At 49.9% G+C, this 19,080-nt stretch overlaps 1 long non-coding RNA gene across 2 annotated transcripts; it reads right to left on the bottom strand.

Moving 5' to 3' along the window:
• Positions 1-8,857: 8,857 nt before the first annotated feature.
• On the bottom strand, positions 8,858-16,891 carry LOC144169083 (uncharacterized). 2 transcript variants are annotated; one of them, XR_013322357.1, is made up of 3 exons: positions 16,540-16,891; positions 10,778-10,897; positions 8,858-9,289 (listed from the first exon to the last, which is right to left on the bottom strand). It is a non-coding gene; the product is annotated as an uncharacterized LOC144169083 (long non-coding RNA). The 2 variants fall into 2 exon arrangements; XR_013322358.1 differs by having other exon boundaries at positions 10,738-10,897.
• Between the last annotated feature and the right edge of the window lie 2,189 nt (positions 16,892-19,080).

Genomic DNA, 19,080 nt, shown 5'->3' on the forward strand with positions numbered 1-19,080 from the left:
GGACTATGAAGAAAGAGCCGCGCATGCGCGCGAGAGAGCTGAAGCGAACGGAGGAGGAGCGCGCGCAGACGGTAGGAGAGGAGAGGAGAGTACGCAGCTGTTTGGAAAGGAGGAGAGGAGCGCATGCACAGATGGTGTGCGGACGGTCGCCACCGGTCAACAAGTGACATACCCCCAAGCATAAGACACTCCGCATCTAGAACACGGAAACACCATTTTTTCCCATTCCATTCGGTTTTTGTGTGTGGGTGCTTCCACTTGTAACCTTCCATTCTTTGTGTTACGATTGATACACATAGCCATGCCCTATTGTGCACAGTTAATCTAAAGCAAGGGTGTGAAACACCCGGGCCACATGTGGCCTGCAGACCTTTTGATTTTTTTTTTGACCTTTTGATGTATTAAAGGATCACCGTAAAACAAATATCAGTGCCTATATTTTAGTCATCCTGGAGATCAGTACTGATATGTTTCTCGAATGGTGACACCAAATTCCATACAGAAATGACCAAGCATATTTACAATGTGTGGGAAAGGACTTGTTTCGTTTGAACGGCAGCATTAGGTGACAATTTGTTACACCCCCCTCCCCCCTGCCTTTCTTGCATTGCAACCTTCCCACGTGGGACTGAACTTCTTGACTGTGGTTTGCTTGCTCACTGATGCAAGTTGAGACCCCTCATGTCACTAAGATGCACAATTTTTTTTGCACAAAACATTAACAACTCTTAAAAACTTGCATACTACGACGACAATCATCAATGTCAGCTTGGACAAAAAAGGGAAAGAAATAGTGACATTGGGCAGCATTACAAACACCCTGTATTTTTTGTGAAGACACAGAACTAAGCTGAAGAATGTTTACTAGAGCAGCAGCAGCAGCATAAAATGGACAGTGGTGCAACAACTGACAAAAAATAACCTACCTAAACCATTGGAATCAAAATCACGAGCGTAACAGTTCAAAATTGGGCTCGATGTCTTCATCTAGACTCCCATTGCTTTAGGCTCGCAATGGGTGCTGCCATTCACTGCGTGGAATAGCATTTCACATTATGGAAAATTCGGAGGGCTTATTTTACACATTACGGCACATCAAAACTTTCACCGTCAAGAAATTAGGTAAATCGTCGGTCAACAGTCCAGGAAACAGCTTTTCATGTCTACAGGAGCAAAATCCTCATAATGTTCTGTTTGAACAGAAGAGTGCATTCATACAGATGACCAGGGCTAAAATCTTCATGACAACATAACTGCAAATCACACAATGAAAACCAAAACATCTGTGCATTTAGATACTACAGCGAAACAAAAAATTGCATCAATAAGTCAATCATCAGGAATTGCACTACCTGGTACAGTAGCCTGTGCATAGTGCTGTTATGCCCATCGCTGGGTAGTCCCTAAATCATACTTCCAATAAATACACATGGTTTGCGGCGATTTTAGATGCCCATCACACAACATTTTTTGCACACCCATTACACACCACACTAACCATGCATTGCATCCTGGCTGTCTTAATGGTCATGTTCGCCTTCTAACCAGTGGTATTGGATGTCTGCTGCTCTTTTCACTGTTGCCCAGTATTGGCATTTCATTGCGGCCATTCCCATTCCATCCTCTTCTGTGTGGCTAAGGTGTTGTGCTGCTGGGCCCAAGGACATTGCAGGTTCGATTCCCAGCCACTTTTCTGACAGAGGCGAAAAGCAAAAACGCCCGTGTCTGCGAGATTTCGGCGCACGTTAAAGATCCCCCCCCCCCCTCTTGCCCCAGGTGGCCAAAATTAATCCGGAGCCTTCCACTACGGCGTGCCTCACCCACCTATTTCCCACACAATAAGGGAAACTGCTCGACATTGTTGTCTCAGCCAAACTGATGCACACGGCTTGCTGGAAAATGCCTATTCGAATGGCACAACTGACTGGCTCAGATTTGCTAGAGCTGCGCAGACAGCTACAATTTTGTCTAGCTGGGTGAGCCTCTCGTTGTGCTTCACAGTCACAAGATCAATTGGAATAGTGCTTGACAGGATTCAGTATCGTCCTCTAAGTAGCCCAATCACCCGTTCTACATGAATGCGGACATTAGTCAATTTTCGAGTTTTTGGACGTCCCAAGCCGATAACTGCGATTTCCCCCTAGTGAAAGCCGGCATTTCTAGCTTGGCTGAGTGGATGCCAACAGCATCACCTATTGTGAATCCTCTGTCAGCCAACACTTTGTCACCTGGTACAAGGTTATTTAAGATGCCGCAAGACTCGGTAAGGCGCTTGTCGCTGGTCCGACCACCCCAACCCTCGGAAATGAAAGTGACTGCACCTCGTGCTTTGCAGCGCAACGCCTTAGCCACTGAGACACCGCGGCGGGTTATATTTGCAGCATTGGTAAAACCATTTTGAAATACTGCAACTTGCCAAGGAATTTAGTCCTGTCAGTTTTACCTTGCAATCTGATTATACTCACATTTTTTGCAGTTTGTTTTTAGTTGTAAATTAAGTGTATCAAGTCATTTTTTTTGCGTGTTTGCCATTCAGCAGAAGACTGCACTTACTGGGCACGTCTGGTATTGATGGTCATTTGTACTCAACACATCCTGTATTTACAGATTTCTTTTCTGACTCCAACAACTGCATCGGTGAAGCAATTTTGTAAGCCTGCAGCTCGTCGTCTTGTTCAGTTGTTATTAACGTGCTATGTTAGAGAAATCACATCAATCTCAATTATCTTTTTAGTTTAAGAGTGTGGCATTACTTTGTGTATTTACCAGAAAACTATTACCTGTCTGTATAATGCCTTCAAATCCCTATTTCTTTGAACTGTTTCAACACTTTTCTGTGTATGATACTGTCCAGTTGCTGTGATTTTTTTTAACACGGGGAAAATGCAAATATCATTTTAAGCAGTGACATCACAAATGACATACTGTGTGCTGAATAAACTTTTTCTGTTGTTGCCCACTAACCTGTTGCCTACTAACAGCTTCGCAGGCTTTGCTTAAAGACCTAAAAAAAAAAATAAGTAGCAGATAGTGAATTTTCACTACTGTAAACGTGATACCCAGGACTCTGCTGGGAAAAACTCGTCATTGTGTACATAGAAGGGAACTTAGTATCTGGCACACAGCATCACTGAAAAGCAATTTGCATGCCCATCATAGCTAAAACATGCTAAAATTCACACTCAGTGCTACATTGTAATTTTTTTTTATTCTAAGCATCCCCTTTTATTCATGCCCCTTGCACTTGCGATAGATGCACTTATGGTTGATGCACAAAGATTTGGAGTATTTAACATTCAATACACCTTTTATTAAAATGGGGTAGGAACTAAGAATTGAGCAAATGGGGCAGTAAAAATTGGAACAATTCATATGGTGAAAGGTGTTGGAGGGCCAGAGACAGATGTGATGATAGTTCCAGGGTGCTTACTGCTCCTACCCTTGTTCTACTCTCCCCAAGTAGGAGCTGTGCAGTACGGTCTCCCACTGCTATTAACACTGCAACTTGGTGTGGCTGTGTGAGGACGCTGACATAGCATGTGTGCTAGGCCTGCTCCTTCCTGGCACCTGTGGCACTCTGCAGGGGGGGTGGGGGGACAGCTACTGTTACCTGTCCTGGGTAACAGTAGCTGTAGACAATTAAGCTCCGACACGAATTTGTCTGGAGGTGTCTCCAAACCACAGATTCCTGGGAGGGATACAGGCTCAGGTCAGCCGACAGTGGTTGGGGATATCCGTGTAGGACACTACTCTGTTCCTGCCTGACATTGAGATGAAGCCACCGTCCAGATTGACGTGCGCTAGGTCGGTGAAGCCGCAAGCGGCGTTGTGTGCGGATTCACTCCTGGCCATGCCAAAGAGGGCAGCGGTCCAGATTAGATCCAGAATTAGCGGTCCAGAACTTGCCGGTTCGTTTTTCGGGGTCGAAGCCAAAAGTTAGAGGTACGGACACCTCTTCGGAGATCTGCCCTCGGGAGAAATTTAGGATTGCAGACTTGGAGGTTTTAATTAACAGCGATGCTGTTGAGCAAATCATTTCTGTATGGTGTCCGCAGCTTTTAAAATACTACAAAAATGCACACCATTCATGCTCGCGTGCCTTGATACGTGTGCATAGTTTGTCGCGGATAGTGGATAGGCCACAGATAGTTGGCATGGCCGAGGAAAGGAAGAGGCCGGTGTGCTTCGACAGGCTCGGCGTGCAAAGCATCTGCTAGAGACGATAAGTCATGCTTACAGGGCGGCACAAGAAAACGTCGACCAAAACGACGAGGTCACTCTGGCGTTGCTCAACGTAAGGTAATGAAATGCCATCCCGCCGACGTCAACCACGGCACCACGACAATAAAACTCAACTTTGTGTCCGTCAATGATCAAGTCTTGCACGTGAGCACAAACTTCCCTGAATTTTTTTACTGTTCTGATTTTTGTGAAGGCCACCATTGCCAGTGCAATGGCTGCTGCTTCATACACCACTGGGGTATGAAGCGGGCCAGAGGCAATGGAGTTTCCCTGGTTATTGACTACAGCAACTAATATTACATCGAGACGAAAATAGTTGGCTGCGTCCCTGTAAACCACGTCCTCACATTTAGCTTAGCGTTTGCGCAGAGCTTGCGCCCTGGCCTATCGTCGCTCGTCGTTGTAATTGGGGTGCGTTTCACGAGAAGAGGGGGAATGAGGATGCAATCTCCGCGTTGTTGGAATAGCTACTTGTAAAGTCGTGCTGCAAGGAAGGTTAATGTCCAATGTGCTTAAAATGCGACTCCTTGTTTGGCTGTTAGCTAAAGCTCATGCTGCCTTAACCTTTGTAGAAAGTGTACGTCTGAAACTGATCATGGTATGCAAAAAAAGAGTTTTCCTCCATGTTCAAGAACCTTTCCCATGCATGGAATGAGAGATAATGGCTGGAGAATTTCAATCGTAAGCTTTTTTTCAGGTTTAGGGATTAAAATATTTTTAGCTCTTTTCCACTGTTGCAGAATGTGGCCTCTATCCCAACACATATTGAGCTAATGAGTGAGGGCTTCCAAAAAGTCATAACCTAGATTACAAGCATTTGTTCCTGATGTCGTTTTGCCTAAAAGCACATTTTGTTTTGTGCAAAGGGCCGTAATGGCAGCCGCGTACCTTGCCCGAAGTAATGTTGAGGAGGGCATTATTCCGGCTCGAGTAGGGGGCAGTACCTTGGCAGCACAGCTTGCAATATGAAGATCCTGAATAACCTTCAGTAGTTCTTTGTCCATGCTACCAAACTGACAGGGAATGACACTAATGGCGAATTCCATTGGGAGAGCAGGAGCACTCAAAAGCACTCTGAAAGTGCTCTCTCCTGAGCAGGCGTGTTTCAGTGGTCGAACAGAAGTAGGAGCACTGTCATCCAGTGGTAGTGCGAGACCACTTTCGGTGCTCTGAGAGCAGTTGGGAGCAGTTCGATCTGCTCCCGCTTGAAAAGTCGGAGTGAGCACAGTACGATACGAAGGAAGTCACATGACCTTTAACGTCATATCCTCCCCTTTGTGTGTGTGTGTGTGTGTGTGTGTTTTGCTCCCTTGTATCGGGGAGCGCGGCAGTATCCATCGTGCATTTGCAACTTTGTGGAATGGGCAGCGAGCCCTACGAGCATGCGAATGCTTCACACCGCCACACGTGCTTTGCCCGGCTTTGCTCACACATGCTTTTCCGCAGAGATTGCTGGGATGCCTAAAGGCTGGAATACGTGGAGCGAACTTTCACGACAAAGTTCGCGCGGCGGGAAATCTCTGAGCTACCGTACTTATCCAATTCTAACGCGCCCCCGATTCTAACGCGCACCCGATTTTTCTGACAAAAAAAAAACAAAAAACTTGCACCTCCGTTTGTAACGCGCACGGAACTTTATAACCCAGACAAACGAATGCGGGAGAAATGGGCGATTTATTCCCCAAAGTAATTTCCCTCATCTCACTCCTCGTCGCTTTCCGCTGACCAGAACATCTCGTCCTCGGTGCCGCCAAGAGCCTTCGCGATGCCACACTTCTGAACGAACATTCAACCATGGTCGATGGGATCGTGGCCCACGCCTCGCACGCCCATCCCGCGAGCTTCTCCAGAGCCGCACGCTTCAGTCGACCGCTCGTTTTGAACGCGTGAGAGCCGCTGCTGCCATTGCTGTTATCAAGCGCGCAAGTGGAACAATTTGACGATTTGTGTGAACGCCGACAGAAAAGTCTAGGCGCATATGGTTCCTGCGTCCGAAAAATCGTTGCTAAAAGCTTTAGCGCCATCTTGACATGGTTATGGCGATGGGTGGGACGAAATTTCTGCTGTTTCGGTTTCGGTTTCGAATCCGATGCTAACGCGCATGTGATTTTTCGGCCTGTTTTTCCGGAAAAAGGGCGCGCGTTAGAATCGGGTAATTACGGTACATGGAGCGACGACATGGCGCGCGCCGCCGCGCTGCCGCTGGGCTGCTCTAAATTAAAGCCCCTCCGCCGCGGCCCTGCCCATAGGAGGGGCTTTACTCTCACTGAACTCCATGCCCAGAATCAACGGTGCTGTTCAATAAACAGACCCAGTGAAGGAGCTTCCCACTTTGGTTGTACATCATTTAACGATTCTGCGTGGGGCGGGGGTGTTTCTTCTACTGAAATATTCGTTCTCAGTTCTCAAAAACGCTAAAGGCTGAAGAGAGAGAGAGAGAGAGAGAGAAAAAAAAAAAAAAAACGAACGGCACCGGGGAGATTCGCACGAACGACTACAAGAACAAGTAGCCGGCAGTTTAACCTCTACTTCACCCCGAGAGATGGTGCATATGAGCAAAATAGCCTCTGTTACTGGTTTTTGTCGTATTTGAGACGCCCTCGTAGTGATACCACCTGTTCCTCACTCGCCAATCTTGCAGACAGGCCTCATATTGCTGCTACTGCAAGTAATGTAGCCGGATCGCCCTTATTTAACCTGATAAATGCTATCATGTATGCCCATACAGCCGGTCGGGACCGTGTTTTCCCCTCGTCGTTTTTTCCTCTCCCACCTGCTCTCCGGGTGCGTGCCGCACTCATGGCAGGTGCAGTGGCCCTGCTCCCGCGTGCCCACAAGTGTTCTGTCACCTACTCCTCACTGCACGATGCCACTGCTCCTGTTCTCTCAATGGAATTCCCCATTAGGTTGCATCAATGTATGGCTTGGCTCTTACCGAGATCGATTAAGCATCAGACGACGTTTCATGTCTTGGGTAGTTGCTTCTCACGGTGCAATCGCAAGCTGCATGCCAATTTTGTCGCAATAACTGAGTATTCTTCAATGTGTTGGTCAAGCCAATCCAGGCGACAAAACACGTTGCAACTGACTTTGTTCTTGCGGAGTTGCTGTTGCAAATCACTCTTGGCCTCCCACATGTGGGGAAGCTGCAAGTCAACCTGGCATTGGTTCCCTGCTTCAAATGTATAATTAGTTGCCTGCTCAGCATCTCGGCCCAGTTGATCCGCCTTTGCCTTGATGTTAGTTATTTCTCAGATATGTGGACCAATCACCGAGTGTGAGGAATCCCGCTGCACCACTCAGAGCCCTTGAAATGCATCTCAGTAAATGAGGATAAGCGGGCCTACCAGACCTTCGTTTGATGTTGCCGGGTGGTCGCTGCCGAGATTCTCTTATGTGTTGCGTAAAGTGGTCTTCCTTTACGTGTGTTCTGTAAAAGTGAGGCAAGGCTGCTCACACTGCTGCTCATCACTGCTCACACTACTTCCGGTGCAAGTGGGATGCGTATGGTCAGTGGTAAGGGTGAGGCCTTCTTGTTGGGCATCAAGCCAAAGGTTTTCGCTTTTTAATGGTGTCATGCTTGCAATCCCCACTTAGTGTGATGTGCATTAAAATCACCGACAATGAGTAATGTGTCGAAATGGAAAATTTCAAGAGTTTTCTAAAAAAGCTTGGTCAATTTGGAGGTGTTGCGAGAAGGGCGCCATACGTTTAGGAGAAACGTGCCGGTCAGCCATGTTTTGCATTTAGTAATTAATTCGATGCAACAATACTCGCATCCCGGCCGGCAAATTTCACTTCTTTTTTTCACAGACGCAGAAGTTTTGACGCCTCCGAACGCTCCAAGTTCTACACCGTGTTTGCCATTTGAAAAGACTTTCCACACTGATGAGTTCTACACTGTTTGTTGATTAGTACACACATACCCTGAAGTCACTGACCTAAGAACTGAAGCGCATGAAAAATTCCTTGCCGGCCTGACCCCTGACCCGACAGGCACAGTCAGCCCTGTGCGGCAGCAGCGGCTCACCATTGTTTGCATTGCTGGATGTAAACAAATCTTTCCTTTGCAGCTACGTCAGCTGACTCCTTAGCCATGATTGGCTATCCGGTTTTGCATTGCCGAGGCGCAACGAGGGGATTCAGTCCTAGAGCGATCTTGTCCTCCCTCGCAAAGCGAGAAAAAGCGATGCCTGGCTCATCACTTGCGACGTCACGCAATGTGCCAAGTCGCCAGTGGGAATGTGCCTTTAGACGATTGGCGAGCACTTTCGAACTGTCCGCTGACGGAGGCCAGACGCACGTGCAGTCGATTTTATGGGGCCTATTCCCCTTCACGCAGCGTCCTCAAAGAACCGGTGATGCAAATGTTGAGACCGGTGATTTCAGCACCAATCTTATCCTCAAATTGCACTAACATGGCTTTGAATGTCGCACGAGAGTTTCCATGATCTGTTCTCCAAAATTTTGAAGCACACCTTCCGTAACGTACTAACCATCCGACCCCGAAGCAAGGGGGGATTGCCAAGGCCAATTTGCTTGTCCCAGTGTTTTAACTGAGTAGAGCCAGATGGAGAATTGTCCATTGCATCTGAGGACCCCAAGGTCGGTAACCTGCTGTGGCTGGAGTCAACGATGGCCTGAGATGCTGGTCTGATGTTTTGGAAGAGGCGGGGTTCACAGTGGTGTCGACTCCCTTAAGTTCAGTTACGGCTGCTTTTAGAACTTTTTTTGTTTCCAACGATAATGGACTCAAGCATGTGATGGATTTTGTTAATTTCTGAGCATGAATTGGAATGTCTGCCGTGAGTGTATTGACTCTGGGGGACCATGTGTCTCTGAGTGTGTTTGCCGTGGGAGACCGTAGCTGCCCAGCTCACCTTGTTGTTTAGGTTGATTCTGTTGGCATGGATATGGCCGCCAGTTCTCGATGGTTTTGGCCCTCAGTGCTCGACAGCCGACGACGCAACGTCCAGCGCACACAATCCCAGCTCCGGGTGGAGTTGTCCTTGGCCGCCGGTCCACAGCTCGCATTCCCTTGGCTTTGCTGCAACCAAGGAAAGGAGCCCAAATGGTCACTCTCCCCAGATGAGGCCCTAAAGAATTTTTTACTGCTCCTTTCTATTGTCCTCGTCCTTCACGAATAGTCACAATCTGCGCATAGAGTGTAAATCCCGAAGTGCTAGGACTTGATTTTAATGAAGCCTGTCGCGTGCTTAAACTCCCAATCAGAGGTCAAGAAAAAAACGTTCAATGCATTACTGACCGCTAATCGCTAAAACGCTTCAACAAGGCCGAAGCCACATGTAGCCAAAGCAACAAGCACGAAATGAACATCGTACTGTTAAACTAGGCCGTACAGCCAGTGTCTTCTTGGCAGGAGGCACTTATTCACGTGGCAGCATGTAATGCCTTTCAGCTGCTGCTTGCATCAATCTAGAGTTTTGCTCCCGTGAGTACACCCCATTGTTTTTCTCAACAGCTGCGTAGTTTAATTTGACCCAATGCAAGTGCAGTTACTAATACGCCTGCAGTGCACTGGCCTTGAATGCAGGATCACACATGCTTGGTGCATTGCTACCGTGGTATGCTGCACGTATCAACTCGACTCAACAGTGTGTCACCTGACAACCTCCAAATGCACACCTGAAACACCTCCTTTAGTTCTTTCCAGGGTGCTCATTCTTCACACTCCATCAACTGTTGGTACAGCCAGAAATACTTTTAGGGGTTGGGGGTGTATGGAGGTATGGGAGAATGGAAGGAGCCTTGCCAAAATGAATGCTAGCACTTGCTTATGTGCAGCATAGTAAAATGTTTGGGGGAGGGGGTTCAAAACCCCTTCGCGCTGTACCTGGAGAATCCTATCGGCCATCTGGGAGGCCATCACTGATGTGTTGCTGGGGCATTCTTGGCTCGTTTCTCTCTCACAAAGGTGAGCACATGGCGGAGTTATTTGTGCACTTGACAGCACCTGAGGATTCACAAGGATTGTCAGCTGCTCATAATGGCTGAGCTGTTGGGTTGACCTTTTTTCTGTGCAGCTTAGCAAAGGGGTCAGCCTCGCGTAGGATGTTTACTAGCACTGATGAGAGGCTGAAAGTTGGGACATAAAGAGTAGTCAGGCAGTGGATGTTCACACGTATTTAAAGAATTGGCCATAATATGGCTTATGTGAAGACTATGACATGCTTTTCATCACTATCAGAAGTGGGGTAGGTCCAGCCCCTTTAAGGGACCGTGGCACACCATCTTGCATTCGGGACAGACGCAAACACCCACACATCAAAACGTTCGACAAGTACTCCTGTAATGATGCCAGCATTTACGGAGGTGAAGGATAAAAAAAATCTAAAATGAAGTTTGCCTTGGAGGTGCAGTGTCTCTTTGGCACTGCACATTTTTATACGTTTCAACACGAAAATGCATAATCAACTATAAAAAAAAAGTTGTACAACTGAAACTGAAAAGCAACACAGGCTGCATAAACTTTACCTTCTTAAGAGAAGCAAAAATAGGCCAGAAACATGCATACGCTATGCCAAGTTTTTTCTGCAGCCTTGTGTGCCTAGTGGTGGCTGGATGGCTTTTTGTTGACTTCGCCGGACTGGGGGAGTGGCTGTTGAGAGCCAGTGGTTGATCTCATGCTTCAGACCTGCAAGAGTGAGTAGTAACATCTGAACTTAAACATGCTGCGATGCACAGTTTTACAACAGTAAGTTCACCAGTGACCACATAAAGTTGAAAACGGCTTGTGCTTGCTTTGTAGAAGGTTTGTACGAACACTTTGATTGACTATGAGGTTTAACACACTGACACTACACAGGCGATGGGGCACACCGTAGTGAGGGACTAAGGTTAACTTTGACCACTTGGGGATGTTTTAACGTGTGCCAAAATCTCGAACATGGGCATTTCTGCTTTTCGCCTCCATTAGAAAAGCGGCAACTGTGGCCAGTTGCCGCTTTTCAAATAGGAAGTCTGGACTAGAAGGTATGCAGGCAACGTTTAACAAATATACATATGTGCAGACGCAAGGATGGTGAGAACAGAGCCTGCAAGCATATGAATAGTCTGCTTGCCGGTTGGGAAGGTTGGTTGCTTAAAAAAAGAATGGTGCATAAAATAACCTGCTAGATACCATGTGTGCCCAAGGCAATGCTTAAAAATCAACTCGCCATTCCATGTAATAAATGCAGCTATGTAGTAAAAGCACAGAGGGGGAGGGAGGAATAACCGGGTGTTTTAAGGTGCACAGTAAAAATAGCGCAGTTAAAAGGAACGAGCCAAAGATGGAACTAGCGTTACTCCGCTTTGTTCACTAATTAAAACGCCCAATTTTTTTTCATTCCTCAAATTAAGGTACTTCCTGTCTCGTCGGCTGACGAGTGACGATGAAAGCGACCACACCGACCGGTTGCTGGAACTCAAGTGCCTTTATTAAGCGAAGAGAAATAAACCCCCCCGGTCCCCGATGGCGCGGCGGCGCAGGCGTGGAACACGATAGCTCACGCGTCACACATCCGGCGGGTTTGATCCGCGGAGCTTTCAACCGTCACTGCTGGTGTTTCGTCTGTGCTTGAATAACTGTCAGACGCAAGGCCATCAGGCATGCCTGCACCATTGAACGGCACCAAATGCCGACGGTTGCGGTGAATGATGCATGTCGGTGTTTCCACCACATATGAGCGTGGTCTTCTTGCTGGGCTGAGCACCTTTGCTGCGCATGACATATCCTGCACCCACACATCCTCCCCGTCAGCGAGTGGGCGGAGTTGGTGGGCGGCGTGACGACGGTTGAAGTCTTGACTTTGTTTTGTTCGGTTAGCTTTATCCTTAGCTGCAACTTCGTCGTGTGGTGGCCACTCCGGTTGCAGGGTGTCTGGCATCTTCGGCACTGTCGTTTGCAGACGTCGGCCCATTAGGAGCTGCGACGGGCTGTATCCGATCGCTCCTGGCGTGTCGTGGTACACCAGAAGCGCCATGTGTGGGTCCTTGGATTTTGTGAAAAGATCCTTCATGGTCCGCACCATGTGTTCTGCCTCGCCGTTTGACTGTGGGTAGCCCGGGCTGCTCGTGATGTGATGAAATCCGTAGGTCTGCGCGAACTCGGCGAACACCCGTGACGAAAATTGCGGGCCGTTGTCGGACACGAACACATCAGGTATTCCATGTCGCGCGAACGTGCTCTTGACAGCCGCAATGACAGCTGTGGAGGTGGTCGACGACAAGCTGATTACTTCCGGAAAACGAGAGTAGTAGTCCACCACGATTATGTAGTGAGTTCCATCAAGTTCAAACAAGTCGGCGCCTACACGCTGCCATGGCCGATTTGGAGTCGGTGTTGCGATTAGTGGCTCCGAACGCTGAACTCTCGTCTGAGCGCATTTCTCACATGATGTTACGAGCTGCTCAATTTCGCTGTTAAGGGTAGGCCACCATACTACGTCCCTTGCCCTTGCCTTGCACCGTCCAATGCCCTGGTGGCCTTCGTGGATTTGCTGAAGTACCTCACGGCGCATCAGGCTTGGAATAATGATGCGGCGATCTTTGAGCAAGAAGCCATCGCACACTGTGATGTTGCCTCTTTCCTTCCAGTACTCCCTTAGATGAACTGGAACCTTTGAGACGTTTTCTGGCCATCCTTTCTCACAGAAGCGGAGTAGCCCAGAACAGATGCCGTCTTCCGCTTGGTGCTTGCGTAAGGCATCCATGCGGGAGGACATGAGGTTGGCAGCTGCTGTAACGACTTCCCCGATGAATAACTCGATGGAGTCTGTCTGCCACTGACTTCGCTCAGGATCGTGTCCCTGAATAGGAGCCCTTGACAGCGTGTCTGCCGTGGCAATCAGCTTGCCAGGGACGTAGAGAACAGTGAACTGATAGCGCATAAGACGGATTCGCAAGCGCTGGATTCTGGGCGGAATCATGTCGAGTTCTGCTGATCCCAGGAGCGTGACTAAAGGACGATGATCCGTTTCGACTTGAAATGCGATGCCCCTCAGAAACTGGTCGAACCTCTTGACAGCCCACGTCACAGCCAAAGCTTCTTTTTCTGTTTGACTGTAGCGGCTTTCAGTGTCCGTTAGGGATCGTGAGGCGTAAGCAACCGCTCGTCGTTCTCCCGATGGTTGATCTTGAAGCAATACAGCTCCGAGACCGTATGAGCTTGCGTCAGCTGACACAACCTTGGGGTACGGGTCATATTTAGCCATGCAGGCCTCTGAACTGAGCAAGCTTTTGAGCTTGTCGAAAGCAGCTTGCTGGCACGGTCCCCAAAGCCATGAGTTTCTCTTTTGAAGCAATGCCCTGATCGGTGCTGTGATGTCGGAAAGATGAGGAATGAAGCGGCCCACATGGTTCACCATTCCCAGCAGTCTTCGGACACCGCTGACATCCGATGGGGTTGGTAGCTTGGCCAAGGCCTCGACCTTTTCTGGATCGGGACTGATTCCTTGTGCGCTAACCACGACTACAAGAAACTTGACTTGGTTTGCAGAGAACGTGCATTTCTTGCGGTTCAGCTTGATTCCCGCTTCTTCCAAGCGCTATAACACCTGCTTGAGACGTTGGTCATGCTCTTGCTGCGGTGCTCCGAAGACAAGAATGTCGTCAATCATGCTCACAACTCCTTCGAGGCCTTCCAGAATTCTGCTCATCTGTCGCTCAAAATATTCTGGCGCTGAGCAGATTCCAAAAGGTAGCCTTTGGAAACAGAATCTTCCCATTGGTGTTATGAACGTAGTGAGTTCTTGACTTTCTTCTGAAAGCTTCACCTGGTGAAAGCTAGCGGTAGCATCGAGCTTAGAGAATACCTTTGCTGATCCGAGGCGTCCCAGGATGTTCTCGACTGAGGGTAGTATGTGACGCTCCCGAAGCACGACTTCGTTGAGTCGGGTGAGGTCAACGCATATTCGGTAGCCTCCTCCTGCTTTTGGAACAGCCACCATACCGGAACACCATGGTGTGGGACGGTCCACCCGTTGGATGACTCCCTGGGATTCGAGCTTGGTGAGCTCCTCTCGAACTGGTTTGTGAAGCGGAATCGGTACTCTTCTCGGCACGCTGAGTGAGAACGGTTTGGCACCTGGTTGGAGACGTATCACGTCTTCGTCTTGCAGCTCGCCCAAGCCATCGAAGAGACTGTCCTTCAAAGTGACGGTAGAATCCGTTACACTGTCCACGAACCGTATAACTCCGAGAGCCTGTATCGCAGAGAATCCAAGAAGCGGCGGGTCTTGCGAAGGCACAACATACACTGTTTGCACTGTACACCTGCCTTTCCAGCTCAGTTTCTCTTGGAATGTTCCGAGAACGGTGAGGGAGTAACTTCCTGGGCCCGTAAGCTCACCTTCTGGCTTTTGCAGCTGTTTCGGTATGCCTGGAAACGAGTCCGGTACCACTGTCACCTCTGCACCCGAGTCGACCTTGAAGTTAGCGTAGTCCGTTGACGGCCACTTTTACGAACTTGGCTCTGGTGATGGCTGCTACGGAGTGCGGTGTGAGAGCTCCCATGTTCTTCTTGCTTTTCTTTTCGCAGACTGCTTCGAAGTGTCCAATCCGATTACACCCTTTGCACTTGGCTTGCCTAGCTGGGCAATCTGCTCGAGGATGCGTTGGTCGACCGCAGTATCTGTAGCTCGTGGTAGCGTCGCTTGTGTTGGACTTCGTAACACGCTTGCCGGAGCTCCCTTGAGAATTCGAGCCATGTCGCGGCTTTTGGAAGCGCTTTTGAACTTTGGCCTCGGCCACAACGTGAGCAGGATTCGGCTCTTTTTGGAACACTGCTGCACGGGCTTTCACGGCATCTTCGTTGATGCGAGCCTGTAGTCTTGCTTCTTCAAGGGTAAGCTTTTGTGTTCGGCACAGTTTGTCCACAAGGTTAGAGTCCCAAGGACCCACGACGAACCTGTCTCGAACGAGTCGTTCTTCCACTTCCGCTGAGGCGTAGTTTTGACAAATGTACGCAGCGCAGTGTAGAACTCGTCTACGGTCTCGCCTTCGCCCTGGGTTCGACGGTGGAAGCGGACACTTTCGTAGACCTCGTTGACCGGGTGGATGAAGTGATCGGTGAACTTCTAGCGAGCTCCAGTCTTCACTGGACAATGCTAGAGTGTCGAGAACGCGGCAGGCGTCTTGGGAGCCCATGTCGTAAAGAAGCGCTCTGACCCGTACTTCTCCCGGCGCTTGGTAGAGCCCAGATGCATAGCAATAGTCGTCGAACTGGTAGACCCATTCTTTCCAAGAGCTTGGGTTCCCAAAATCGAATTTCGGTGGCGGTTGAAGCCCGGTGCCGCTGAACTGGATAGAAGGATCTCCATCCGCCATAGCGTGTTTTGCAGGCTACGCACCTCAGACTGATTGCTATTAATAATTGATCGATGTGTCGCTAACTTTATCCCACTTCTGACACCATGTCTCGTCGGCTGACGAGCGACGATGAAAGCGACCACACCGACCGGTTGCTGGAACTCAAGTGCCTTATTAAGCGAAGAGAAATAACCCCCCCCCGGTCCCCGATGGCGCGGCGGCGCAGGCCTGGAACACGATAGCTCACGCGTCACACATCCGGCGGGTCCGGTAACGCGAACCGCCGCCCGAGCGAGCATGAGAAACGCACCTTCAGCGCGCCGTGAAATGCGCGTCCACTACACTTCCGAAATCTGGGTCCTAGTAATTTTTCTGCGTCAAGACTTGCGCATTGAATCTACACGGCACCAGCGGAACGGGTTGGTCACTGCAACAGCAGATTTTCTCTGGAATTGGAGTCTGAAGAAAATCTCAGTGATGTCAGTGATTGTCAGTGTCAGTGATTGCCGCGATTTAAATAAAAAACAAGAGCGCGCCTGTTTTTATCCCTCGTACGAACAACCGACAAGGCATCCAGCGTGCGACCGCGACTGGTGACTGCGAAGCTGATGGTGGCGCATTGCTGCCTGCCTAAGTTTTCATTCCAATTTATTTGAAAACACGTTGGCACACGGGGGCGTGCACGAGTAGGTAGAGCGATAAAAACGTTAGAGCCCACGTATGCGTGCGACTGCGTCGCGATAAGTCACGCGTATGCTCGCGGAAAAGCGATCGCCCGAAGGCATATGCAGAAAATGTTGCCGTACGGAAGCCAAACTCGAGGGATTTGTTCAAAGGGCGCTTGCGATCCGTCAGCGCTCGGGTTACAGCACGGCTCGGGAAGCGGCCTCGCATTCGCTACCATCGCTAACTCGGCGTACGCGTGAAACAGCTCTCCAAAGAAATTATTCGGTTTTTGTAATCAACCATGTATTAGAGGGAACTTACCAGACAAAGTCGTGGATACGGTGCGGGTGCACTTGCGTCGGCATCCACGGCGGCAGCCAACAGCAACAGCAGTGTCGGACTTTTGCGCGCCGTTCCGGCCGTTCGCTGCCGCGGTTTCATCCTCCGGTGATGCGAAGTTATCGATGGCAGGTAGAGCGCCACCACATAATGTGAATGCGATTAATAATATATCTCTTGACGCCACTACCGATAATTGGGTTGAAACGCGGCAGACGACAAACGGGACACCGGTGTTTTTTTTTTTTTTTTTCTCGAGATGTGGGCGCACAGCGCATGCGCTAGCACAGTGGCCACAGACATGGCGGCTTTCAGTGTGGCCAAGCGAAGAAAATCGCCCGCTAAACTTTTGAATGAATACCGTCTATATTTGAATGACTTTGTTGCACTATGTAGTACATATACGCGCAAATAGCGTTATAACACACGTTTTTTGCAAAGTTGCGTTCACTGGCGGTGAAGGCGGTCGGCGCGGCGGGACCGACTCAGAGTTGCGCGTGTCTGTCGCGGCTGGCGCTGCGCTCGCGCGGCAAACTTCGCTGTCCGGAGCCTATAGGACCCTAAACCAAGCATATGTCTCCTCACGGCTGCACGTACGGGCACGGTAGGGGTTTCTTTCGTTTGGTCTGTTTTATTTTGTTGTGTTTTAGGATGCCGGTCGTTTGCCGAAGTGAGTGACCCGAAGGCTTTCACAGCCGGTCCTCCCGGAGAAGGCACGACCTTGGGGACAATGCCAGGGGGGCACGGCGCACTCCCTCTCTTTTGTTGATCGCCTTGCGCAAAAGAAAGGAATCTCTCCCGCCTCAGGAAAGACTGTTTCTTTGACCCCTCGCTGCTTGAAAAACTCCTTTCCGCAGCGTAGCTGTATTTGTTGTCGCCCCACGCCGGCGACGGGACTGCGGGGGTGCTCATCCCTCCCTGTTTTCCACTGAAGGGGGGAATCACGCGGGACAAACTTTGGGCCCGCTAATTGTAACGTCGCACGAGCCCTCTTGTTCGGCTCGAGACGCCAAGCTCTGTTCACTTGAACTAAGCGCCAGTGTGTTGAAACGTATTTCAGCATTTTTACACAAGCGGTGTTCATGTGTGTGAATATAGGGCTGTCGTTGGGAGCAAATACTGTTTCCGCGTTCATGTGTATGAATAAAGTGTTACTGCTGCGAGCAAATACAGCTTTCGCATTTGTGTGGTTAAGCATCGCGCCGGGCGGTCGATGCGACCGTGTGTGTTTTTTGTGCCCTGTACCGTATAGGGTTAGAGCAGGCTCTAGCTTTGTTGACATTTCCAGAGCGGTTGCACTGCTGACAAACTTAGCAGCTGAACCGTCAGATTCTGTCACGTTGTTCATGCAATCGAGCTTGTATTCTCCCTACCCTACACACTGCAGGATTAGGACAATTTGGCGTGCTTGGTTGACGTTAACAAGCATGTAGTTATGCCGATGCCATGGCACTTGTGATTTCGACATCGAACCACGTGATCGATGGGATTAAAGGGCTACTGCAGCCTGTTTTTTCCTGCCCTATACATTGTAGGGTTTGGACAATTTATTGGGCTTTGTTTACATTAACAGAGCGAAGGCAATGCTGACAACTTGGCAATTGTCATTGGGATCGCGCCACAAAGGCGGTGCGTGCGGAGAGCTATTTTTCTGCCCTACACTGAAGGTGCGGTGAGTTTCTTTGTGCAGCTGAGCCACCCAGGCTTGTACCACATGACGGAGCGTATTTGTTCTGCTTACTACTGTTCCGGACGACGGGTCGTCTGCAGCTGGCGAGCCTGCTGAAGCGGCGCGATGCAGCATGCCGCCGCCAACCTGGCCGAGGCAGTCGGCAGTCTGTGGTCGCTTTGTGGCCACGGCCAACGGGCCATCGCGGATGTACCGCCACTTGAGTAACGCTTGCTTGGGCTGGCTGGTGCGATCCTTCCCGGATCTACCTGCTTGCAGACATCAGCTGGTAACGAGCGGGCCTGCTGGTACATTACCAGCAATGGCATTGGCCGAGCGGAAGCCGGCGTAGGGAATGCGATTGAAAGACTAAGGATTAAATCTACGAACGAACTTTCCGTCGCCTCTAGTCCGCCGGCGTACGCAAGGAATTCAGAAGGAAAAGATGTGGGGATCGCGACTTGCACGCGAACCCCTTTCTGGCTAGCTTCCCCTCGCGGCCGGCGTTGCACAATGCGCCTCGCTCGCACGACGGGAGCCATACGGGAGGGCGCCAGCGACCGGAGGGTTCGTTGTCGCCAGGGTGCAGGCGTTGACTCTTTTCCCCTCTCCCTTAACCGAAAACCGGTTCTTCGTCTCTACTAGCGCCACCAAATGGCGAGGTCTGGGGGGTTGTCGCAGGACGAGACGACGGCCTCTTGTCTTGGGGATGCGGTAGTGCGGGGACGTTTCGGCACGCTGGTCCGGACCTGGTTAACGCGCCACAATGGGACGCGTCCGGGCGAGCTGGGAGACGGCAGCCGCGCTCGCACGCGCAGCGCCCCGCTGCTCTGGTATCCATCGGTGAGTCGAAC

Source organism: Haemaphysalis longicornis, unplaced genomic scaffold (genome assembly GCF_048455015.1).
Source record: "Haemaphysalis longicornis isolate Haplotype H1 unplaced genomic scaffold, Haemaphysalis longicornis Haplotype H1 scaffold_2, whole genome shotgun sequence".
NCBI lineage: Eukaryota > Metazoa > Arthropoda > Arachnida > Ixodida > Ixodidae > Haemaphysalis > Haemaphysalis longicornis.